A 26,437-nucleotide genomic window follows, 5' to 3' on the forward strand; every position below is an offset into this window, starting at 1 on the left:
AGGGTAAAAAAAACAAAACCGAAGGATTGTCATGTTGAAAGCATTTCCCCTGTATTTGTGTCTTCTTAGGGTTGCACCATCCAAATCCACTGGGCATTATTTGCATAATCTGGAGAAGGACAGCTAATTTTCTAGTTTTGTTTTGTTTTTTGTTTTGTTTTTTCATTAAGCTGCTGTGTACAAGAGAGCAGCTTCTCCATTCACAGTGAGTTCCTCCATGATCGAGAAACCAATTCAAAGGAACGCTTTTTAAACCTGCAGCAACTTAGCAACTCATTATTGTTAATTTTTTTATTAAACCATTCAAAGCGTTCTTGACATAAACAAAATTCCCTTTTTCTAATCAGTCAGCACATCTGAACATTAAAGCTTGTTTGATATTCCCAGAGTGAGGCTGTTTGCTCTGGGTTATTTGGCCACTTTCGTAGTGAGTTTGGGAAAGGGTTAGTTTCTGATAATGCAATGCGTTTGTTTACCAAGTATTTCCAAGAAAAGGTTTTGGCCAGTCACTTAGGTATTTTACTTATAAGATGCCAAAAATCTGAATGCCACAAATATATTCTTGCTCATTACATAAATGCTAAAAATTGGACTAAATAAGTGATATTAAAATATTCATAAAATTGCTCCTTATGAAAATGAATTCCAAGTTCCAGTTCAGCTTGCCAGGAACACATCTCTGCTCAGCCTCTTGGCTGAAAAATCGATCTCATGACCCAGTAAAGCAGCTCCCTCAGCAAGAGTAGATATTCTTGAGAGCTGGTACCCGAACTCTAAATTCAAAATGGGAAGAAAAATCTTTAGGGCATGTATTACCCTAAGATGATACAAATTGTGATCCAATAGTGGTGTGAGGACAGACTTTCCATAAACTCCTGCATGAGAGTAGTTAGAACAAGGCTGTCCTTACTCTATTATTATTATTATTATTATTATTATTATTATTATTATTAGAGAGAGAGGAAAGGAGAGAGAAACATTGATTTGTTATTCCACATATTTATGCATTCACTGGTTGATTCTTGTACATGCCCTGACTGGGAATTGAACCTGCAACCTTTTCATATTGGGACGATGCTCTAACGGACTGAGTTACCTGGCCAGGGTCTGATGGGTGTCCTTACTCTTAGGAGTACATGGCAGCCCTGACTACGCCTCTGAGTCATACCAGAGCTTTCTCATCCCTATAACATTCAGGTCTAGGACATCAAACTAATAACCATAGACTAGGGGTGGTGCTAGGGCTGAATGTGGTCACAGAAACAGGCAATCAGGATCATCTTAAAGATAATCTCATCCAGAGGTACTCAAACTTGCCCTATCAGTGTCTTAGTAATTTTTTTCATGATATCTCTAGCCATAAAACAATAAATAATAGCTTTATTTATTAAGTAGTTAGGCCCCAACATTTAGTAAGTATTTATGTCCTAACAACTTAGTGGCTGTTTTATTAAATACACAAATTAAAAGAAAATCATATTTTTATTTAATTCTTAAATGACCACAATTTCTTCCTAATGTGTGTACCTGTTTGTCCCTGCACATCTAAAATCTTGGGATCAAACTGTATGCCACCACCCTCCTTTCCTGTCCTACATTGATTTTCACATAGTACTTTTTTTTTTAATCACAACAAAGGACAACTTTGCAAAAATATATGACATCAAAAGAAATGTAGTGTGAACTATTTCAAGCTAGCATTTTGCCTAGTATATTAAATATGTAAATTATTACTGTATTTTCTTTGAAATTTTCAGATATTTTGCAACTCTTCCATGAGCTCATTGCAGCACCATAGGGCACCTTAGCACATAGTTTGGGAACTGTGAATCTAGACGAATAGCCCATTTCATGGATTAGCAAAGTGAGACCAAGAATTGCTAAAGAAAATTTCTAAGATCATCCAGTTAATTATAGGCTAATTCAAAACAAGAAGGTGTGTTTAAAATGCTAAGAATTTAGCCCATGTCCTTATATTTAACTAGATGCCACAGATCTTGAATCTGTAAAGTAAACCTGTGGAACTACCTCCCAGAGCACTCCTGTCTGCATTCGCTACTGGACGGTCTTCAATATTCTGATAAAGAAACAAGGTGCAGTCCCAGCTGGTTTGGCTCAGAGCACTGGCCTGCGAACTGAAGGGTCCCAGGTTCGATTCCGGTCAAGGGCACATGCCCAGGTTGCAGGCTCCATCCCCAGTAGGGGGCATGCAGGAGGCAGCCAAGCAATGATTCTCTCTCATCATTGATGTTTCTATTTCTCCCTCTCCCTTCTTCTCTGAAATCAATAAAAATATATTTTTAAAAAAGAACAAGAAAGAAAGAAACAAGGTACAAAGAGGTACGGGACTTACCTAAGAGAACAGAATTAATTTCAGCAGCAAGAGTAGCACCTTCTGTCTGGTCCTTCTGTCCAGAGCTTTCTTCCTCCTTCCTTCCCTAATCTAGAGGTCTTCTTCACTCCCTCCTCAAATACTACTTTCTTCCTCCTGGTTTCTCCTGTTTTTGACCTGTAGTAGCCCTCTACTTCCAGGAACCACCAGACCCTCATTAGGCCCAGCTACTATATACAAAATCTTAGATATTGTGATAGAAGCTGCTAATTATCACCCAGGATTCATTCCTCCCCTCTTCCTTGTAATAGAACATAAACTTTGTTATTGGGCTGTCTACCATAAGGCTTACATTTTCCAGACTCCTTTTGCGACTGGATAGAGCCAAATTACTAATTTCTGGCCAATGGGTTGTCAGAAAAGTAATGCATACAATTTTTGGAAAGTGTCCTTAAAGAGAGTGGATTTGCCTTTATCCCCCGCTTCCTCCTTCCAGCTGGCTAAAATGAGAGCATGATGAGTAGTTCAAGCTGCCATCTGAGACCACAAGGAGGAAGCCACATGTTGAGGATGATAATGCAACAGTATAGAAGGATCTGGGCTCCTATTGTTCTTGGGCTTCCTTGCAAACTCTGACCTGCTTACCTCAGGACTTCATTTATATAAGAAAGAAATAGATTCAGATATTAATTAAACCACTGTTATTTAAGGGTTTTTGCTAATAAAGGTGGACTATCTTCATAACAATATAATAACACATTATGCACTATGTAAGAACAACTCCTATAGATTTTCACTATTACACATTTAAAATATGTCAAAACCTAGGACACATAACTCTAGGCACTTGTCAGAAGTCTAATGTAACCACTCACTATTATCCACTTGAGAATAAACCTGTTTCTTCACGCCCCATATTTTATAAACCAAATGACTAAATATATTTAAAAGTTAATATATTTTCATAAGGCATGCTTTACCAGGTAAGTTTTTTGAATAATGTTTATGAACACCTGATTTGAGAATTTTAAGCTGTTTGAGAAATACAGATTGAAGGGAGTTTTTAAAAACTGATTATTTTTAAAGTACTCAAAATTCCTTACACTGTTTTACTCTGTTTAGATAATCACTACTGAGAAGAATTTATCTAAATACTAAGCACTTCACTTGATCACAGAAACTACTTAAAAGATCTAATGGAAGAGTGTTTACGTTATGAAAGATAATAAGATAGTTAATGTAAGAATCAGGTATCTTATTAAATAGGTCTTCTAAGAAGGGCATATACTAAGTACTTCTGGGTTCTAGCTTAAACATATAAACAAATGTAAAATAAACACATTAATATTACAATTATAAAAAATAATAAAAATATTGCTAGCAATTAGACACTCAGTACACCCCAAATATATTTTTCCATATTATTTTCCCAACTCACTCAAACCTGGCACGTATTTTTATTTATTTTTTAATCCTCATCCGAGGATTTTTTTTTTTTCATTGATTTTCAGAGAGAGGGAAAGACAGAGAGAAACACCGATGTGAGAGAAACACATCGATTGGTTGCCTCCTGCACGAGCCCTGACCAGGGCCCCGGCCGAGGAGGAGCCTGCAACCTAGGTACAAGCCTTTAGGCAGAATTGAACCCAGGACCCTTCGGTCCACAGGCCGATGCTCTATCCACTGAGCCAAATTGGCTAGGGCATGGCGCAGATTTTTTAAATGTCCTAGAACTTGTATGAATTGCACACAGGGCTTTTATTTGAGGACTAGAGGCCCAGCGCACAAAATCGTGTGAGACCCAGACCCACCACACCCGCAGGACCCCAGACCTGCCCTGCACAAGCTGCGGGACCCCAGACCCGCCCTGAGTGAGCCGTGGGCCCCGCCTCCACTGCACCAGCCCCGCCAGCCCTGCAGGAGCCTTGCTTCATGGCGCGAGAGGTGCTCCATGCACCTCCTGGTGACCGGTTGTTTGGTTGTTCCACCTTTACGGTGCCACAACCACAGGCCTTTTATGATATAGATTTTATTTGCGTATTTAAAGCTCACCTAATTTGTGATTTTATTCCCTAACACACTTACATTGGTATTCTTTGGTTTTCAGTTTTGATACTCTTGGCTCAAATGATGATCAGTTTGTGGCAACTAGCATTTTAGCCAGGGAAATAGATTACAAACTATTCCCTTCTACATCTATTTTCTAAAGAGAAAATTTTTTTTTGCTATTTTGTTTAATTCTAACTCTATTTTAAATTGTGCCTTGAATTCATTTGGAAAATAATGTTGAAAAATCAGAATGGCTAGGAGTATTTACCTGCAACCCTAATTAGACTGGAATGGCTTTTCTAAGAAGCTGCAGGCACTCTACCTGTTCTAAGTGAAATGTAGCAATTGCTTCTCAAATTGCCATCATGAGAGCATTATGCTATTTTATCTGTCTATATTCTACTTCTGCTTTATGTTGTTGTTATATGGGAGCTCTACGGGAGTGTGTTTTCTATCACTGCAAAAGCCAGATAAAATAGTTTAACTACTACATCAAATTGGGGAATTATATATATAAATTGCCTGTGCTGTCTATAGAGTATGTCTGTAAAAGATAAAAGCATTTTTCTCCTTTTAGAGCGAACACTCCCAATGCCTTCTTTGCCTCACATATAAATTATCTTTCAAGGGACCAGGTGCAATGGGCAAAGAACTGGCTGTCTTCCCAACCCTGCTTTGAGTTTTGATTTCTAAATGTACTTGTCGACTTAGGAATCACAGAAATGCAGAATTTAGAGTTTTAAAACGCCAAGTCAAGAATTGTTTTCCTGCACCTTTTGCCTTAGGGTAGAGAAAAGGGGGGCGGGGGGCGCCTTTTTTTTTTCATGTCAACTGAAATGAACTTAATTGCTTTTCCTGTGGATCTCTCTGCCTGCACAGGTGGCTGTGAGCATCCTTTATGTCCCCATTGATCCGTATCAGCATGAACATAAGAGGAACCTAGAATTTGGAGATCAGGTTAGATATCCAGGCGCCTCTCTAGCTTTGGTCCAGATACAGGATGAACATGCTTCCATTGGAAGCATTTGTGACGTGGTTAAATCATTAATATCCAGCAGAACACCAGTGAAATAGTGGCCTGTTCCTCTCAGACCAGTTTGGAGCCAGACCCTGAAAGTATAGGTCCACACTGGAATGGGATATTTGGGTAGAGTTGACACTCTTCAAGTATTGCTTCACTGATACAATTTTGAATTCTTAGAGGCCTGCTCCAGAGTATTCTTGGTAGGACAAAATGTTCTAACTAACTAAGAAATGGCTAGCAGGTAGGCTGGTTGAGGAATTATTGCTCAGAAAGAGAAAGTAAAACGGCTCTTTAGTCTGGTTTGTACACATGCCACCGTTATCCCTTCTATATTCCTGTACCCAGGATGCTATAACCCAATGAGAAGATGCTAACTAAAGTCTGCTCTTCTTTAGGAAGTGCAGTCCCTGAGTGATGACAATCTCTCAGAACACTATTAGTACCTTTTAGACACTGGTGGATCTGGAAGCTGAAGAAAGACATGGAGCCTTTGCATTTGTTGTTTCCCTGACCTAGAACATTCTTCAATGAGCCAGCTCCTCATTCTTTGGGTCATTGTTTAAATGTCACCTTCCTAAAGATATCTATCCTTCCCATCCCTTATGAAGATGAATCCCTGAACCTCCATCTCTAGTTATTATCCATCATAGCACTCTGCTTATCTCCTTCATGCAACTATTACAGCCGCAATTATCCTAATTGAGTACTTGTTTCTGCTTTCTAATCTCCTGTCTCTCTCCTCCCTTGAAAGCTTTAGCAATGGAAGCTTTATGAGATATAGTGTATTTCCAGGACCTACCAAGTTCCTGGAACATAGAAGGTACTCTATGAAATGTATGGATGAAAGAGTACTGAAGATTACAGAGGAATTTTACTTGAACATTTACAATGTTTTCTTTTTTGTAAGTATATCAATCAGCTTTTACCATATTATTCAGCAAAAACAACTCTAAAAATATCTTAGGACTTAAAAGAAAAAAAAAAAGATTGCTTCTTGCTTACTTTTTATATGAGCTGTTGACTGGTTGTGGTTTTGCTCCAATAATCTTCATCCCAAGGCCCAGGTTGAGGCCATGGCCCCTATCTGCTGCATGCCTGCGGTCATCTCATTCTCATGGCAGAGGGAGAAGAACAAGAGCTGTTGGAAACATATGGTGTGTTTTAAACTAGGATCTGGCATATAGCTTTTCTGCTTACAGAAACATGTTCTCTTATAAGTTAATGGGGAAATAATATGATCAACTACAATAGGCTATTGCGCCAAAACCATTACTTATAAATAACTAGTAGCCCTGAGCACAAATCCGTGCACCAGTAGGTCGCTGCTGCCCTCCTGTAGCTCTCCCGGCCCCCCTCCCACCCCTCATAGCTTGCTGCCCTGCCCCCTCCTGTGTTTCCATCACCCGCTTGTAGTTGGCTGCCCCATCCTCCTGCAGATCTGTGATCCAGTAGTTACTCGATAGGTCGTTATGCCTCAGGGTGTAACAGATAATTAGCATATTCCTCTCTTATTATATAGGATTAGTAACCTAACTTTGTTTCTATTTCTGTCCATTTGCTGTATATTCACTGAGCTTATTGGATTACCAGAGATCTTCTATATGTTAAAAATGAAGACTTGTAGATGAGTGGTACTTTCATTCTGTTCCCTTGCCTGATTATATTTGTAATTCCCGGGTTGTGGCCTGAGTATTTCCTAGGAATCTAGATGTTCTCATCTGTACAATAGGAAGCAAAGGGCCTCAAACTCCCAAGTGACTCCAGTTCTGCCTGTTCTGAAGCTAGCCTGAGAAGTTCCTTCCCTCAAAAGAAGTTCTTCCCCAGTCCCAATAAATAACTGGAATGCATGAAGTAAGGCTATATCTGGCCTAAATCCTAAGGGTGACATTTAAGTAGTAAGCCTCATCCTATATACAAAGCATTAACCTGAGGCTCATTATTTAGTCATAAATTGGTATGTGTTCAGTTTGAATGCTAACTTAGGTATTTGTTTACCTCTATTCTCTAATTTCAATATTTACAATTGATTCTCTAAAAGTTTTCATATTACATAGGTAGAATTGTTGGGAATGCCTATTTAAGATGAAAGTTTTGAACTATGGTCTTAGCCAAAGTTAAAAGTAAAATTAAACCAAAAACAACTCTGAATTGCCCTGGCCAGTTTTATAGGGCTGTGGTTAGAGTATCGGCCTGAGGACCAAAGGGTGTTGGGTTCAATCTCCATGTGGAAGGCAAATAATGGATATTTCTCTCTCACATCGATGTTTTCCTCCCCCTCTTCCCTCCCTTCCACTCTGTCTGAAAAATCAATGGAAAAAATACCCTCTGGTAAGGATTAAAAAAACAAAGACAAAACTCTGAACTGAGAACTTCCATGTTGAAAGTTTTTTGTCTTATGACCTTCCTCCAATCATGTGGAATTATACCCTGTAGAATACTGTGGATAATATTCTTTTACAATTTACAAGAAATTTTCTTTTCAAATCTATTTACAATATAAATCAACATAGCAAAACTTTCTGTACATTTTTGAAAATTGAAGATGTATGTGTAGGTGGGAAAATTTTAAAAATATGTGAATTCTATCTAGTTTGCTCTGAAAGTGCTATTAATCACATCACCCAGAAGAGTGGGTACAGAACTTGAGATCAAAGTCCCTCCATTTCTATAGATATTCCCTTTAGGTCCAAGCCAAAGAGTGTGATTACCATCTCGCTGAGAATTTCCCTGTTTATGCTTTTGGCCTCTTTCCAAATATCCTCACTTCCCTTATCATTTCCATATAAATCTCATTTCCCACATTTTTTTGTCATTTTTATTATCTATCACTGAGCCTGGGCAAGTCTTCACTTCAGTTCAGACATCAAAGCGTACAGAAGGCAACAAAAGTATGCATCTGGCATATAAACAAAATAGGTCCTTTTCACAAGGTTTTCATATTGAAATTAAAGAACTTTCTCAAGTTCCACAAATTTGGATTTGTGTACATTCCATGGGGAACTCCAAATAGGAACTCTCACTTCACTCAGTTTCATTTCTTCAGTATTTAAAGCATGCAAGGAAAAAAAGCACAATAATATGAAAGAAACAGGACCAGGGTCATTTTCTGTTCTTCTTTAGAGACAACTGCATCCATTTTTATCATTTTAGTACCTGCTATGGTTCAATCAACTTCTCTAACAGGTGTGGAATGTGAAATGTCCACATGAGATTGTGGGAGACCCTTTTTTTTTTCCTTCTAGAGTCACTACCAGATACAAACAAGGTGATGTGTCCCTGAATGCAACTGTTACTAAACTATGAGCAACGTAAAGGAAAAAGAAAGACTGATTTAGATAACACATCTAAGATGCTTGTTGAGTGAAATGTCAAGTAGATTCATGTCTTGCCTTGTCCATCATCAGCCAATCAATGACACTTGAACCTGGATGACCAGGTCAACTTGCTACCACTGCTACCAAGTGGGAGAGGGAATGCATAGATCACCTCTCAGAATGACAATTACTCTGTAGAGCTATGGTAATTCCACAAGCCCCGGTATTGTCCTGCTTAGCAAGAGGCTTCCTAGGCTCCCACAGCTAAATACCAGCTCACTCAGATCTTGACACAAGGGAAACAAAAAGACCTTTGGGATATCAACTCCCTGGTGACTCAGGTCTGATCAAAATTGAATTTCACTCTGTTGAGAACAAGTCTGAAAAAAAAAAAGAAAAGAAAGAAAAAGGATGAAAGCACGTGAAGCCTTTGAGGGAGCTGTGTTCTTTCTTTTGCATATAAATGACTATGAATACGGTCAATAGACAGACTTGCCATCTTCCTCCCACTCCCACCCATCCCAGTGACATTTATTTTTTTAGTGACTCCGACTAGAATGTCATCATAAGAAATAAATCCATCATATTTCTGTTTAGGATCAATACTACATATTTACCGTTAATTTGTCATGCTTTCATATGTGTACTTGTTGTAGCCTGTAATCCTTAAATTTGCTCTGGAGATTTGAAGATTTCATCAAATTCCAAGATCAAAAGCCTTAAAATTTTTGTTTGCATTTACATGCAAAGCTTACAAAGTTCTCCAGGGAAAATGGTGGTAAGAGCATTCTTCAAACTCTTGTTAATTGTTAACTGTCAAAGCCTGAGGGTGAAATCTCAGAGGTTTGTTTTAACAGGAGGAGAAAAACATGATGTTAATTTTAAGTTTTCTTAAAACTCAATGGAGAACATGAACAATATTTTTCCTCTTTAGCTCACTTAAAATATAAAAGTATAAGTGTTAGTAAAAGCTATAAGGGCATATGAAAACACCAACTTGTTTTCTCTCTTTGAAAGACAGACGTAGCGTCTGCCTGGGTCATAGCTGAGGCCAAACTAAGTGGGAAAGCTGGTGTTTTAGGTACATTATTTTAAATTACTCAAGTTCCTAAAGAAATTTTCAGTTACAACTGTTACTTCGATCATTCCAATACTGTTGAAAAATAACATGTAAAATTAGACTACTATGTATTTATCCCTAAAATTAGCAATAAGCTGAAAGACACAGATATAAATTATATTTTTAAATCTGCCTGTCTTATTACAGAATAACTTAATTACCAATGATATTGTCTGAAAAAACAACGCTAAATGAACTCAATAAAGAGACCTACTATTTCAGCATTTGAGAACACAAGCTCAAATATATAGTGTATGCATTTATTCATATATTATTTTATATATTATTGTCTTTCAATAAAATTGAATTCGTTATTTACAAAAAGAAACAAAATCCATTTTAACAGGCACTTTTCTAAATAACTATTTTTTAAACCGCATTTGTATAATAAAATATCAGAATTATTATGAAGGACTGTTATATGAACACCTCTCAAAAATACTCGGACTTTTGCCCTGGCCAGTGTGGCTCAATTGGTTGAGTGTGTTCTATGCACCAAATAGTCACCAGAATCTCAGGGTACATCAGGTTGCCATTCAGATCCTCAGATCGGGGAGGGGGGGGGGGTTGTGGGAGGCAACCTATTTCTCTCTCTCTCTCTCTCTCTCTCCTTTTCCCTTCCTCTCTCTAAAATCAATGAAAACATATTTTAAAAAAATATTCAGACTTTTTAATAAGTTTGATGTTGGAGTTCATTTATAGTCAAACCCCCAATAATGATCCCAGTAGATATGGATGACATTCTCTGCAACAGACAAGCTTCAGAACTAGCAGGTTTTCACAGAAGTATTCAATGATAATGATGGCTCTGACATTTTTTAATCTCCAGATCAAGTTATTTTATAAATTAATATTATCAAAGAAGAAAACCATAAAGATGACTTTCAAAAATGCAAGTCTTGTTTTGTTTAGAATAGTATATTCAGAAATACTTACTTCCACTCAAAAGGAAACAGTGACAGAGAATTTCGCCTGCATAGCTTACTTTCTAATATTTCCCATATATAATATATACTGCTTATTCTAACATTTCCCATTTTATATTTCCTGAAGACATTGAACCGGTGCAATTTCATGCCTACAGATTTTCAATGACTAAATGATTGGTGACTGAACGATACTAAATTGTGCTTTTAGGAGGAATAACAAAAGGAACTCATTTACTAGCTCACGTTCAGCATAAACATTTGTCATTTACTTTCCTTATATTTTCTTTAACTGTTTATTGCAATTAGTAGAAATACTTTGCCATTTCCATTTGTTTTTCTCTGATTGGCCAGAGCAGTAACATTCTTCCTGGAAATGCCAGTCAGGGGAATGAGAGAACTTCCAGGAATATAACCACAACGAAGTGCTTTGGCCTAAATACGGCGTTTTAATTGAGTATGTGTAGGCACGGAACATTTCTTAAAAGCAGTGTGAATATTAGTCTTCTTAAACTGCAATTTCAAATTAAGATGCTATTGAAAATTTACAAGAGTGTTTCCTTAGCTCAACTTCGCTATTTTACCCCGCTGTGAAGGATGGAGGCCTAGGGAAAAAGTCATGCACGGACTCTGAAAAGGCTAATAATTTTACTCCCATTGCTCTTTCCTTTTGGAATTTGCTATAATGCTCAGATACTCTTCTCTAAGGAAAGGTAACTATATCAATTTAAGTTGGTAACTACAGTGATGATAAGGAACTATTTTTCAACATTTTGGATTCTTTGGAGCCAATAAGGCTCTTAAATTTGCCACTGGTGGTGGTCATGAGCAGAAATGTAAAGAAAGACCCTTTTCTCTGTACCGTTTACATATTAGTGATATTTTAGGTAGATGACATAATCCTGCATAAAATCTGAATCACAGCCAGCCAGCTTGGCTCAGTGGTTGAGCATCGACCTAAGAACCAGGAGGTCACAGTTCGATTCCCAGTCAGGTCACATGCTCAGGTTGTTTGCTGGCTCACTCTCCAGTAGGGAGTGTGCAGGAGGCAGCTGATCGATGATTCTCTCTCATCAGGGATGTTTCTCTCTCTCTCCCTCTCTAAAATCAATAAATACATATAATCTAAATCACTGGAGTTTGAATAAATTATATGCAATTTAGCTTCAGCATTAACTGAATTGTAATCTATTATATTCTTTGAAAATCAGTTGTTGACATAGAGATACTCTTAATTTATGAATATTTGAATAATCAGAATATTCTATTTTCTAACTGCCTACCAGTATTAGAGATGCTGTTCGTAATAAAATGCTCCTTAAAATTTGGTAGTTGATGCTCCATTAAAATTCTTCTTTTTCCTCTATCATTTTAATGTATTTCTTAAGATGCTGCTTCTAATTGAGATTATCACTCTCCTTGTACCACAATGCCTAGGATCCTTTTATTCAGCTCCTCTTTGCAAAGATTCCAAATAGCATTTAATATTAAGCGCTCTGAAGTTACCCTCATAAAAAGGCACCAAAGGGTAAATTAATTATGTTTACTATCCTAAGATAACACAGGGCAAAACAAATAGATCTTCCTTTCTTCTTACCCTTGGCAGCCCAGCTCTCTCTTTGAATGAATCCCTCAGCACACCCAAGTAAAGACAAAATTAACTCTAAGAGCTATTGAGATTAAATCAAAGATATTTTTCTCCCTGACACCTCCCTTGAAAACAATGTACAATGATTCTTGTTTTGAGAATGAAGATTAACTAGTCACCCAGAGCGAAGCTAGTTGTTCCTGCGTGTGTGCGTGTGTGTGTGTGTGTGTGTGTGTGTGTGTGTGTGTCTATGGGGATTGGGAAGTGCTAGCAGTGGTAAGGCAGGATAATGACAAGAGGTCCTATGGTGGGTGCTACCAGCGACATCTAAGCTTGAGAACTCAGAATTAGACGCCCTGTGCTTTGACCTGTGTGCACAACAGTTTCTGCAGGTTACGCCATATAATTGTTGTCTCACAAGACTTAAATTTTACACTAACTAGGTATATTAGCTTCCTATTAGTGCTGTACCAAATTGTCACAAATTTAATGGTTTAGAACAACATAAATTTATTCTCTTATAGGTCTGGAGCTCATAAACCATAACTCAGTTCCACTGAGCTAAAGACAAGGTGTCCTCGGGGCTGGTTCTTCTGGAGGCTCTGAGGGGCCTCCATTTCCTTGATTTTTCAGCTTCGAGTGGCCACCTATATTCCCTGACTTTTGGCACCTTCCTCCATCTTCAAAACACATCACTCCAACTTCTGCTTTTGTTGTTATCATCTGGTCTTCTCTCTCTCTCTCCTGCATTCCTCTTAAGGACCATTGCAATTACCTGAGGCCCACACTTACCCTCCAGGAAAATCTTCTCATATCAAAATGCTTAATTTAATCACATCTACAACGTCTCTTTTGTCATATAGGGTCACAGTCACAGCTTTCTGGGATTAGGCCATGGACATACATGGGGATGATTACTTAGCCTACCACACTAGGCTAGGGGTGTCTGGACTAACGATGAGGCTGTGGAAGCTGGACTCTCCTCTACATGTAGCTGTAAAGCTCTATCAATCAGATACACATGGTTTTAGTGTGCAAGAAGCAGAGACTGAAATGGGCATTTTCAATCTCCATAATTCATGGTAAAACAAAACAAAACAACAACAATAAGATAAGAGGAGCTGTACAGAAAAAGAAGGCATATTTGGGCTTAAATGAAACTCAAGTCAGAGACCGACTATATCATAATATAGTGCAATTATTATAAAGTTTATGTCAGAGACAGGATGTAATTTTAAATAACTGGTGTTTTAATCACAATGTCTACTAAAGGAAGAAGTTAATCTTAGGAGAAAAATGAGGTGCAGCTCTGATTATTTTAAGGATTAAATGAAACAATTTATGTAAGACACTAAGCATAGTGTCTAACACTTAGTAAATGCTCAAAACTGTTAATTATTATGATTTCTTCCAATTCTCTGAGATAAAAACTATTTTCTTTCCCTTGGCTGGCAATGATGAATCTACGTATAGTTCATTCCCTGTCAAATAAGCACTTGCATTACTACCCCCAAAGAGGGTGCTGACAGTGAGCTGAAGGGGATCTTAGAAGACTACCATCCGCAGCAGACTGCGATCCTCCCCGGCAGACCACCAGCACAATCTCTGACACGCTTCTCTTTCCTAAGTTGACCTCCTTCTCCCGGGTTAAAGTTGAGCAGCCGGGCATTAGCTGCTACTTGGAAAAGTGCTGAGTGGCTGATGTGTGCTGTCAGCATTGTCCACGGCCAGCCGGAGAATGTCCGCATGGCTCCTTCCTTTCCACTGGCATTTGGCAAAGACTTACATTGTGATGCTTAGGGAAGTGGGAAGTGATGAAAATGCATAGTTCTTTCCAGTCACATCACACAGCCACTTAAAATGTCATCTTCCCAATAGTTAGTTGAGCCAGGAGAAACAATAATGAAAATGACCAGGGGAAAGCATCATTTGAAGGAAAATTTGGTCATTGCAGGCAAACTTAAAAATCAGTCTTTCTGTCCCGTATTCTCCCACTGACCTGTAAAAAGTTAATGGCACCTATTCCCCATCTGTAAAAAAAAGGGGGGTAGTCATAATTTTTGAAGAAAAACTGCTGAAAATATGCTATATAAAAACGAGAAAAATGGGTAATTTACCTTAGGGAGTCTTACCTTTGTCCTGACCTGACACAATTTAAATTCATCACTAGGCTTGATGAACTTCACTTTTTCCTTCACCCCTCACCATTTTGAACGCCAAAAAGTGTTTTGGCCTTACTATGCACTTTCATTTTTTTTTAACTTGTGACATTTTCCAGCAAAAGGCAAAGAGGCAACCTCAAGTCAGAATTCTCCATCACTCTTCCTCTTCCAAAATCCCTTTTTCTTCTCTCAGAAGTATCCTCTGAGTCCCTGGAATCCTGGCAGCCAAGTTCTTTGGGGCTCTGGTTTGCCTCCAGGGAATTATTTCTCTCTCTCTTATTTTTTTTTTAATTTAATAAATCTTTATTGTTCAGATTATTACAATTGTTTCTCTTTTTTTCCCCCATAGGTCCCCTCCACCCGGTTCCCACCCCACCCTCTGCCCTTACCTCCCCCGCACTGTCCTCATCCATAGGTGTACGCTTTATGTCCAGTCTCTACCCGCACCCCCAACACCCCTTCCCCCCCGAGAATTGTCAGTCCACTCCCTTTCTATGCCCCTGATTCTATTATATTCACCAGTTTATTCTGTTCATCAGATTTTTTATTCACTTGATTTTTAGATTCACTTGTTGATAGACATTTATTTGTTGTTCATAATTTTTATCTTTACCTTTTTCTTCTTCTTCCTCTTCTTAAAGAATACCTTTCAGCATTTCATATAATACTGGTTTGGTGGTGATGAACTCCTTTAGCTTTTTCTTATCTGTGAAGCTCTTTATCTGCCCTTCAATTCTGAATGATAGCTTTGCTGGGTAGAGTAATCTTGGTTGTAGGTTCTTGCTATTCATCACTTGGAATATTTCTTGCCACTCCCGTCTGGCCTGCATAGTTTCTGTTGAGAAATCAGCTGATAATCGTATGGGTGCTCCCTTGTGGGTAATTAACTGTTTTTCTCTTGCTGGTTTTAATATTCTCTCTTTGTCTTTTGCTCTTGGCATTTTAATTATGATGTGTCTTGGTGTGGTCCTCTTTGGATTCCTTTTGTTTGGGGTTCTGTGCACTTCCTGGCCTTGTAAGTCTTTCTTTCACCAGGTGGGGGAAGTTTTCGGTCATTATTTCTTCACATAGGTTTTCAGTATCTTCCTCTCTCTCTTCTTCTGGCACCCCCATAATTCGGATTTTGGTACGCTTGAGGTTGTCCCAGAGGCTCCTTACACTATCTTCAAATTTTTGGATTCTTTTTTTTTTTACTTTTCCGGCTGTTTTTTTGTTTGTTTGTTTTTTGCTTCTTTGTATTTCAAATCTTTGACTTGATTCTTGCGGTCCTCTAGTCTGTTGTTAGGTCTCTGTATAATATTTTTTATTTCAGTCAGTGTATGTTTAATTTTTAGTTGGTCCTTTTTCATATCCTCAAGGGTCTCGCTAAATTTATCAGCCTTTTCTAGGAAATTCTTGAAAAACCTTATAACCGTGGTTTTGAATTCTATATCCAGTCATTTGCTTTCCTCCATTTCTTTTATTTGTGAACTGTTTCTTTGTCTCCACATTTTGGCTGCTTCCCTGAGTTGGTAGAGTAGCTTTGTGTGGTAGGTGTCCTATAGGGCACAGTGGCTCAGCCTCCCCAGTTACCTGAGGTGGACACTTTTGGTGCACCCCTTTGTGGGCTGTGTACATAGTCTTGTTGTAGTGAAGTCTTGATTGTTGTTGGTATCACTGGGAGGAATTGACCTCCAGGCCAGTTGGCTGTGAGGATCAGCTGAGTCTACGCTGGGAGAAGTTCTGTGCTGGAGACACCCTTATGAGACAAGACTTGCAAAATTGCAAAAGCCTCTGTGCTCAGCTTGGATGGGGCGGAGTTTCAGGGCAGAGCAGACAGTCTTGGTTTCCCGTCAACCCTGCCCTATGAGGTCCCTGGGTCTCAGTGTCCCTCAGTAGTCGCTGCAAGCACCTCTGAGAGAAAGCCACCCTCGAGTTTTGCCCGCTGCCAGACAGTCCAGTTTCTCCCCAAATGAGTCGGGGATCCCAGAAACTTGCCCGGAACTGGAGTTCAGCGCACTCGGGAGCTTTTGTCTCCCTCCCACTTTAGAAAGCCAGCTGTGCACTCAGCCGCCCTTGCATTTAGCAGTTAGTCCTCTCTGCACACATGCCTCTGGACCCCTGCCCTCCACAGCTTCCAAGTCTCAGTGTGCTTTCTCTTTTCCTGACAGTCCAGATCCCTTCGAAAGAGTCTGGTTTCCCAGGGTCTCACCCGGCATTGCAGTTCAGTGCAGTAAGGAGCTTCCATCTCCCTCCCACTTTAGAAGGCCAGCTGCGCACTCAGCCACCCATCCTCTCTGCATGCAAGTCTCTGTACCTCAGCCTTTTGCAGCTCCTCTGATTCTCAATGTGCTTTCCTCTTTTCTTCTAATTGTAGAATTTCCACTCAGCCAGCTTTCCTGTGGTTCTGGATGGTGTTTGTTTTGTCTTTTAGTTGTAGTTTTGATATTTTTGTGCGAGGCAGCAGTTTAGGTGTTTGCCTATGCCACCATCTTGGTTTCTCCTCTCTCTCTTAATTTTAATCTAATTTGTTTTTGTGTGAGATACAACAGGTGCAAAAGGAGGTGTTATGTTTTGCTTATTAAAAACCCCACTGGACAATGCTCCTAAAATATTTGAAAAATGACGCTAGCCCACTAAAATGTTTTAGTCCTCTAAATGGTGTTGAAGAGACCATCTCAGGACCCACATCTCAATAAGCAAGAATTATAGAGTGGATCAAAAACCTAAGACTTGATCTTCTCAGTGAAAATAATGAACTCTGGGTTATCTGAACCACTATCCCTTGCAGATGATCAATATAAATACTCAGGTCAAAGTTTAGATGAAAACAGTTAACTACAGGGTTAAGAAAAGGAAGGGGAGATCAGGTAATAAAATACTTAAAATTTTAAAAAGTGAGAATTAGTGTTCTGTCTTCAAGGTTATCAATTCTGTGGAGGGTTAGGGCAAGGTAAACTGCCTCTGTATGAATTATTATCCTGTCACAGAGTGATCACCCTATTAAATAGGTTAACCACCTAATCCAAACTCAGATACAGAAGGATGAATCATAAGGAGAAAATATATATATGTGAAAATAAAAAATATATTATATGAAATGTTAAAGTTCAGGATACAGGGTGATAGGGGAATTAATAAGTAACAAACTCAGAAGGAAAAGGTAAGCAGGACAATATTTATTATGTCTGTTTAAAGACCAAGACCTATTAATATTTCCTGCCCCAGGCTTCAAAATTTTTCTCACTCTCCTATAATCTTCTAGTTTCAAACAATGAGATTACACATACACGTACAATCATCCAGTGAGACAATTGGGTTACATATATAATTTTCCTATTTCCTCTAGGGTTTCCTAGCAGTGCTTGAAATCTAATAGAAACAAAATGTTATGAAGGAAAATGAGTCTGTACAGTCCACTTCAGACTTAATTCCATATAGTGTACTTAAAATGCTCCTATTATTCATTTGAATATCTATGTCACTAGGTAATACAGAGAATGATTAATATGTACTAAGGAACAGAAAGGGAATTGGCACCTCCAGCCATGACCCCTACTGGAGTCAAAAACCTGCATAGTAAATCATTAATATTTCCCTGCTCCTGCATGGCCAACCTCATACTGAATAATAGTTCTCTTTTTTTTATAATCTTCACCGAAGGAGTGAGGATATTTTTCCCATTGATTTTTAGAGAGAGTGGAAGGGAGGGGGGGAGGTGAGGAGAGAGAAGGAGAGAGAAAAAACAATGTGAGAGAGACACATCAACTGGCTGACTCCCACATGTGCCCTTGAACCTGCAATCCAGGTATGTGCTCTTGACGGGGAATTAGACCCATAACTCTCGGGTGAGACCACCAATGCTCTAGCCACTGATCCATGCCCACCAGAGCAATAGTTCTCCTATATATATTACAAAACATTGGGCATAGAAACCTGGTTTCTTAAATAAAATGGCTACCACAGCTTTAGAATATAGCCTGGTATTCAAGGCTAGCCCCCCCCCCCACACACACACACACACATACACACACATAGTCCAGTCCTCTTTTCCAACCATATCTCTCAGCACTTGCTATGAAAACATTCTACTCCAGCCAGACTAGCATACTCCTATCCCCATGCACATTCTCATCTCACTTATCTCGGGCTACCTGGAAAATAAATGGAACATCATCCTATATCAAGCCATTAGAATAAGATATCATAGAACCTTGGTATTGGGCATGGTTTTTGAGGTCACTTGGTCTAATCTCCTAATCTACAATTGTTCCCAGAAGTGATCAAACACCTAATTTTAAACCTGAACACCTATTTTTTTCTGCTTTTTTTTTTTTTATAGTGAGCTTTACTGCCATGCAAATTATCTTCAGGAATAAAGAAAGAGAAAGGAACTTGGAGCCTTGTATTGAAGAATCACTGGTTAACTTATGCTAATGGACAGAATTAAGGGAAGTGGGGACAATGGGCACATGTAGATCTCAGAATTTGGTTTCTGATACTGTCCTCCAATAAAAGGAACCAGGGCTCCTTGGAGAAATGGCTGGTTCTAGGACTGGTTCGGGAAATATACAAGATGAGTCTGGAGCATCTTGTAGTGCCAGAAAGTAAGGAAATACTAAAAAAATCACAATGATTGTGTATGCCAATAAGCTATAGTAGCCAACTGAAGGAGTCTCCAAGGGGCAAAGCTGAAACAATCTGAGCAATAAAAGATAGTATTGAATTATAAACCCCCCAAAAAATAAAATAAATATCCATGAGTTCATACTAATGTAAATAAAGGATTAAATACATACAGATGAATAGACAGACCTCCTGATTAGAAGACTTTCCAATAATTTATATAAATATTCCACCCTCATAGAAGGATAACCTCCCACTCCTTCAGCGTGGTCTATACATAGTCACTTACTTCCAGAGAATACGGTAAGGAAAGGAGGAAAGAGATGAATTTTACAGTAGAGAAAGCTGACGAACACTGCCAGCCAAGTGATGAAGGCTGTCAATAGTGATAAGTCATGTCGATAGTATATACCCTTTATATAAAGTGATAAAAATTTTTCTCTGTGGTCTCCCTCCTAAAAACACATAACCTTGGTCTAATCATGAGAAAACATCAGACTAACCCCAATTGAGGGATGTACTACAAAGTGCCTCATCAGTACTCTTCAAAACTGTCAACTGTCAAGATCGTCAAAAAGAAAATAAAGAGCCCTAGCCGGTTTGGCTCAGTGGATAGAGCGTCGGCCTGCGGACTGAAGGGTCCCAGGTTCGATTCCGGTCAAGGGCATGTACCTGGGTTGCGGGCACATCCCCAGTAGGGGGCGTGCAGGAGGCAGCTGATCGATGTCTCTCTCATCGATGTTTCTAACTTTCTATCCCTCTCTCTTCCTCTCTATAAAAAAAAAAAAATCAATAAAATATATTAAAAAAAAAAAAAAAAGAAAAAGAAAATAAAGAAAGGAAAGTCTGAGAAACTGTCACGGCCAAGAGGAATCTAAGGAAGAGACGTGACTAAATGTAATATGGGATCCTAGATAGGATATTGGAACAGCAAAGGGAAATGATGAGAAAACTTGGGAAATTTGAATAAAGTATAAACTTCAGTTAACAATAGTCTATCAATATCTATTCATCAATTAAGACAAATGTACCACTGTAATGTAACAGGCAAAGAATAGGGGAAGCTGGGTGTGGGGAACATGGGACTCTATTCTTTGCAATTTTTCTGTAAATCTAAACTATTATCAAATTAAAACTTTATTCAAAAACACATAGCAAGGGCAGTGAAGAGTTTGGAGAAGTTAGTGGGCAGCGGGATGGAAAATAAACGAGAGGATGGAAATATGGGGCCATTCTGGAGGAGCCTGAATCCAGTTGGAAGTCAAAGTGCTCCCAGTTCCAGAGTAACCTGGGTTCCCCTGGGATCCTTCTACAAGGTATGCTAGCACCCCTTCCCATTCCACCCCAACCCCAGCCTGTTTACATCTCAGTCCTGGTCTCAGTCCTGAGAAGACACTACTAACAGGCCACCCTGTGGTTTTAAGGAGAAACAGAACAAGGGGGAAGTGTTAAGAGAAGGAAAAATATACAGAAGGCTCTTCCCTCTTTCCTCACATCTTGTCTCCTTCCTTATATTCTCTGAAGAAGGATAAGGTAAAATGATGATGATGATGATGATGATGATGATGATGATGATGATGATTTCAGAGAGGAAGGCAGAGGGAGAGAGAGATAGAAACATCAATGATGAGAGAGAACCATTGATCAGCTGCCTTCTGCATACCCCCACTGGGGACCAAGCCCGCAACCTGGGACCCTTCAGTCCACAGGCCAACACTCTATCCACTGAGCCAAACCATGTAAGGCAAGATTATTATTGTTACTATTGCAGATATGTGACTTAAGAGTTTAATCCAGTAAGCAAGCCATTAAAAGTATTTGAAGCATAAGAAATTGGTAACATAAGTGAGAGAAGAGCTAACCTGTAAACTAGAGACAGTGAGGCAGAACAAGATAAACAAAAGCAGGAAGCCGCTGCCCTACCACCCCCTTGCCTAGAAGGCCAAGACAGGAGGCAGTGACTGGGGCTTGGGGAGTGGGGTCACCTCACAGAAGCTAGAACTCCAGCTGAAGAAAGTTGCTGCCTGAGGCAGAACAAAATAGCTAAATACGGTGGCTCCTTCCTTCCTCTTACCCTTTAGCCTCCCTCGTTCATTCAGAAGCAAGGGAAGTGGAGGCTGCAAAAGCCTGCCCTCCTGTGTAGTACAGGCAAAGCAGGGCAGGTTGGGGATGAACCTGGGGCAATCAGATCTACACATTAAGCTGCTTCTTTAGAACTATTTCTAGTTTGATGCACAATTAGGTCTGGGTAAAACCAGCAGATTGTTGAGGTTTTTTAATTTGGAATTTTTAAAACCTCTTTTATAAGTACCTTCTGTGGTAAACATGAATGATCGTTCCCATTTTATAATGGGAAGATAGAAATGGAGCTGTTTGTATGAGCTCTCAGAGAAGGGCTGCAGGAAAGACAGAACCTGTTTTGTTTGCAGCACTATTTTCTGTAGTTTCACCTTTTCGCCATTTTATTATGCAGAGGATCAGTGACCGAGTTACAACTAGAACTGAGAACGTAGTGCTTTGTCCAATAAAATGATTCCTGTGCCAAACTTAGCTTTGGAAATAGTAGTTTGATTGTTTCCTTTAAAGCCGGGATTTGCTCTGAACAAAGCAATAGGTCCACCCATTCTAAGAAAACAAACAAAAGTTACAAACAGGAGAGCCAGCCAATATTTTATAGTTTCTGCTAATGTCCGGTCACTCTGGACATAGGCAGCCAAGACTCAAATTAGAAGATGCCACACATAAGCAGGTAGAAAAAAAGAAACATCTAGCAACTTTTTCAGAATATATCTTGTCTTTCTAGGGTCGTGTAGCATCTTAAACAGTATTTCTATTACAAAAGTCCCCTAGAAATTGAATGGACCCCAGGGAATGTCACAGCCTCTTGTTCTATGTCTTGTGTGACTGAGTCAACTGGATTCTGGCTGACTTAGCAATACTCTGAGAATCCAGGAAGAGTTTGGAAGTTCCTTTAGTGTGGGTAGGAAAAGCAGATGGCTCTTGTCTGAGCCACCCTGAAGGATCCTTCTCTGCTCTCCTTGGGATTGTGGGGAGCTGGACAAAGGGAATTGGATTGTTCCAAGGACACTGATATACTCTGAATTCACAGTGCAGGTTTTTTAGATTCTTGGGGCACTAAACCAGGCGGTAGAGAGTAATGATGATGGTGGTAAGAACATAAGATCTGGAAAGACAGGGAGCATGTTTTCTAGTTCCAAAAGTGATAAATATCCATGTATGAAAGAATTTAATGTGAAATTAACATGAGTGTTGGATCCTCAAACCGTAACACTAAGCTAGTGTTACTAGAAGTCGACTGCCCCAAACTTAGTCTTCTCAAAACACTGCACTCAGACATAAAGTTTAGGAAGAAAATGATGATGCAAATTTAATAAGGAGGTATGAATAAGTTTTCTGCCTCTCGAGATATTTTTCAACTTAACTTCACAATCACTAAGCACCAATGCAAGTTCTGTCGGACTTGAACTCCATAGATGCAAATAGCGATCCTGCTAAGCACAAGTATTCATTCAAATTAAATTGGAGTAAAGCATGGACTTCCCATCTTATTATGTACAAATGTGGATTAATTTCATTTCATCTAGGCAAGGACAATTTATTATGTTTATCAATGTTATTATTGTTGTTTTATAAAATTCATCCAACTGCATATCAATCACTTTAATAAGAAGTTTATTTTGCAAACTGAACTTAAACCAAAAGTAAAGCTGCCTTTGAACTTAAAATAAAAGCCCTTTGAAGTGATATAAAAATCACCCCTGCTTCATTACCTTTTTTTTTCTTTCTGGAGAACTTCCTAAAACAGGTAATAGCCTCACTTTGCATTTGCAAACAGGAAATTCTGCAAGCTCTAAACCCAGAGCAAAGCTTAGTTATTAGGTTAGTTGCTTACAAATATTTTTAGAACAAGCATTACTTCAGCATTTCAATATTGGCTAAAACAGCTTTAATATTCAAGACAGGATGTAAGATGCTTAGCTGATCCAAATGCCAGTCTATGGATTTGAAAGACTAAAGATCACATCACTAGAAGGTTGACAGAAGTGACACTTTGCAAAGTGCCAATGATTTATGCCAATGTCTTGCTTGATGATACTGTTATAGACAGCACTGTCATTAAAAAGTCCCCGCTGACTTCCTTGTACATTTATGGTGCACAAATTATAGGTGAGCCCAAAGATCGAACCCTCCCTGCCTTTTAGATTTCAATGGCCTTGTATCTCTCATTTAGGTTAGTTATCGCATGTACCCCCTTTTCTACCTTGAAACAAGTTTCCTTGTTTCAGCTATAAACACAGCAAAGAGAAGGCATGGCGTGAAATGTATCCTGCCAAGAAAGGTAAAAGTTAGACACACATTCCCTGCAATTCCCACAACCATCAACTGGAGGGAATGTTTTTCAAGTAGCAAACGCTTTCACAGTATGCTCCTATTATGACAAAGACACCAAACACAGTTTCTAAAGAGTATATTTGGAAGCAAAGCCACGGAGTAAACGGTCAGGATTACTCTGGCTTAACATTTGGCAACGCGTATGAAATTCTAGCACTGCATGGCGACTTGGGCATTTCCAAAACAGCACAGAGCAGATGCGGTTATTCTTTTAAGTACTTACTTTATAAATGTTTCTGCTAATCTTCTCCCTCAAATATTTACTGTGTAAATAGAATCTAGTTTTTAGAAATACTCTGAAGGGATTTTAAATGGCATTGTTCTAAAATTCCATTTATAGAGACCATTTTATCTTGTACTTGGAAAAAAATACTCCAAATCTTATTAGCCAATCTCAATTTACTGAAGTAAAATGAGATTACAGGAACTAGCTGCTACTTCTTTTTAACAAAGATTACAATAGACTTGCTGCTTTTTCTTCTGAAAAATGTCAGACAAGGTCAGAAACATGTGTATGTACTAATTTGTATAAAATGACTACTTGTATTACTTCATCTTTACCTCACAGGAAAAGAGATGACTGAAAAAATAGTGTAGAAAGAGACTGGCCCACAATATTATTTAATTGCAGCTCTGTTATTTGCAGTTTACAGAGTTGGTTTGTTCTTTTCTTAGTATGCTATTAAATATAGACTACTAAATTGGATTCATAGAATACTTTAAAGGCCAAATTTTTCTAAATGAAAACCACTCAAGATGAAATTTATATTAAAAACTAAGATTTATAAAATAAGAAATGCCTTCCAATTTTTTTTTTAAAAAAAAGAGATGAAATAGAAAGCTCAATCTAAAATAAGCCTATGACAGTATTAAATCAAGATTTGCTTTTCAGTAAGCCAGCCACATCGATAATTAAAATACCGTCTCCTGGAAGCAACAGGGGCTGTCAGCAAGGAGAGCAGGGAAACAAAGCTTCAGCCACAGGGACCGGGGTTTGGGAACAGCTTCGACCACAGAGGGTCCCAGTGCCCAGCGGAGAGCTGAGACACCGGGCCGAGCTGGCTGCTTGACTACGTATCAGAGGCAGGCAGTAGACCAGCCTGTTGCAGGGATGATGGAAGTGGGGGCAAATGTTAGTAAACGGTGGCCCCAAAATAGATGTTATTAAAGTATTTAACTTTTAATTATACAAATAAGCACAATCATACAGTCTCCTTATTTTAAAAAAAAATAAACATAAGCAATAAAGCTAAAATGTACTTCAACCGTCTGGATGCTCCAGACCTTTTTAACTTCCTTTACATATTGGAAATGACCTAAAAGCCAACCAACACAGGAGGATGGCTACAGACGATGGCTCCTGCATACCAGAAAGGACTATGCAACTTCAGATTTTTAAAAAAATATATTTTATTGATTTTTTACAGAGAGGAAGGGAGCGGGGTAGAGAGTTAGAAACATCGATGAGAGAGAAACATCGATCAGCCGCCTCCTGCACACCTCCTACTGGGGATGTGCCCGCAACCAAGGTACATGCCCTTGACCGGAATCGAACCTGGGACCCTTCAGTCCGCAGGCCGACACTCTACCCACTGAGCCAAACCGGTTAGGGCAACTTCAGATTTTTTTATGTACAAACATGGAAAGATCTCTAAGACATACTGCTGAGCAAAAAAAAAAAAAAAAAGAATTACAGAATGAATGTACCTTATGATACCATTTATGTGAAATATGTCATTAATGTAAAACAATATTAACACTCATCTCGGAATCTTCTGTGGATCTCAGCACCTATGTCTGCCCCATCTTTAGCACATAATCTTGTGACTTGTTTTTTGGTATCTTACACTAGTAGTTAATTTTTCATTTAAGTGTACTTTCAGAAATCCTCATAGCACCAAGAATGCCCAGAATAAGCATTCAGTGAATACTATTTACACAAATACTTTTATGCATAGTAAGACTGGTGATAAAAGGTCACAGCTATAATTCTTGAAAGTTTATTTTAATAGGCTTAGAATCATGTGTCATCTTATATAAATGTTTATTCACCTTCTTTTCATAAGAGAAAAACAATGACATTTTTGTTGTACAACCTTTAAAGTTGTCATGAATACAGAAAGGCTGCTGGCCCATTTCTCACTTACTGATTATCAGTAATCTTTACAGTACTTAGTAAAAACTATTTTAGAGACTTTGATTTGTTTCATTTTTTTCTCTGTTGCGTACTCACCATGTGGCCTAGGAGAAAAGGACATTTAAAAAAAATTCTCAGACTGGTAATTTGTACCTCCTTATAAGTATTGGTCTATAGTTTAAAACACAGCCTTTACTTTGTCCAAGCTAAAGTATAATTTCACTTTATCCATCAATAAATGGCATTCAATTAAATATGGGACCTGAATTAAATCATGGGGTGAGGCTTCTGCCTTAATACAAAATTTTACTGCTTTTTCAAAACATTTGGCTTGCTCCTTTTCACTGAACAATTCATACTTGTACTTATTCTCCTAACCTAAGGAAAATAAGAGAATGTTTTGTTTTGTATCTAAGGTCTATAAAGCCTGCCGTCAATGTGTCCCATACTGTAATAACTGCAGATAATCTGAAAACATGCAATAAAATTATTTTATTTTAACCCAAAGCATCACTTAAAGTATAAGTGACCAAATTTTAATTCTGTGGATCAAAATTTAATGGATCACCTTGGCCAGTGAGGCTCAGTTAGTCCCAAATACCAAAGGGTGGTGGGTTTGACTCCTGGTCAGAGAACATAACCAGGTTACGGGTTTGATCCCCAGTAAAGGCGTGTGCCCTACTGGTCAATGTTTCTCTTTCATACCCATCTTTCTTTCTCTTTCTCTCTCCCTTCCTCTCTCTCCTATCAATTTTAAAAATCTTCAA

The 26,437-nt window shown here is 38.7% G+C and overlaps 1 protein-coding gene across 1 annotated transcript in view; it reads right to left on the minus strand.

The window, feature by feature from the left end:
* SKAP2 (src kinase associated phosphoprotein 2) overlaps positions 1–26,437 on the minus strand; it is a 298,781-nt gene that overhangs the window by 216,652 nt on the left and 55,692 nt on the right. The window contains exon 4 of the mRNA XM_080663559.1: positions 6,408–6,543. The gene's annotated coding sequence lies outside the window, so the exon portion shown is untranslated. The remainder of the gene's footprint in view (positions 1–6,407; positions 6,544–26,437) is intronic.

This window comes from Plecotus auritus, assembly GCF_963455305.1.
Source record: "Plecotus auritus genome assembly, chromosome: 4".
Lineage (NCBI taxonomy): Eukaryota > Metazoa > Chordata > Mammalia > Chiroptera > Vespertilionidae > Plecotus > Plecotus auritus.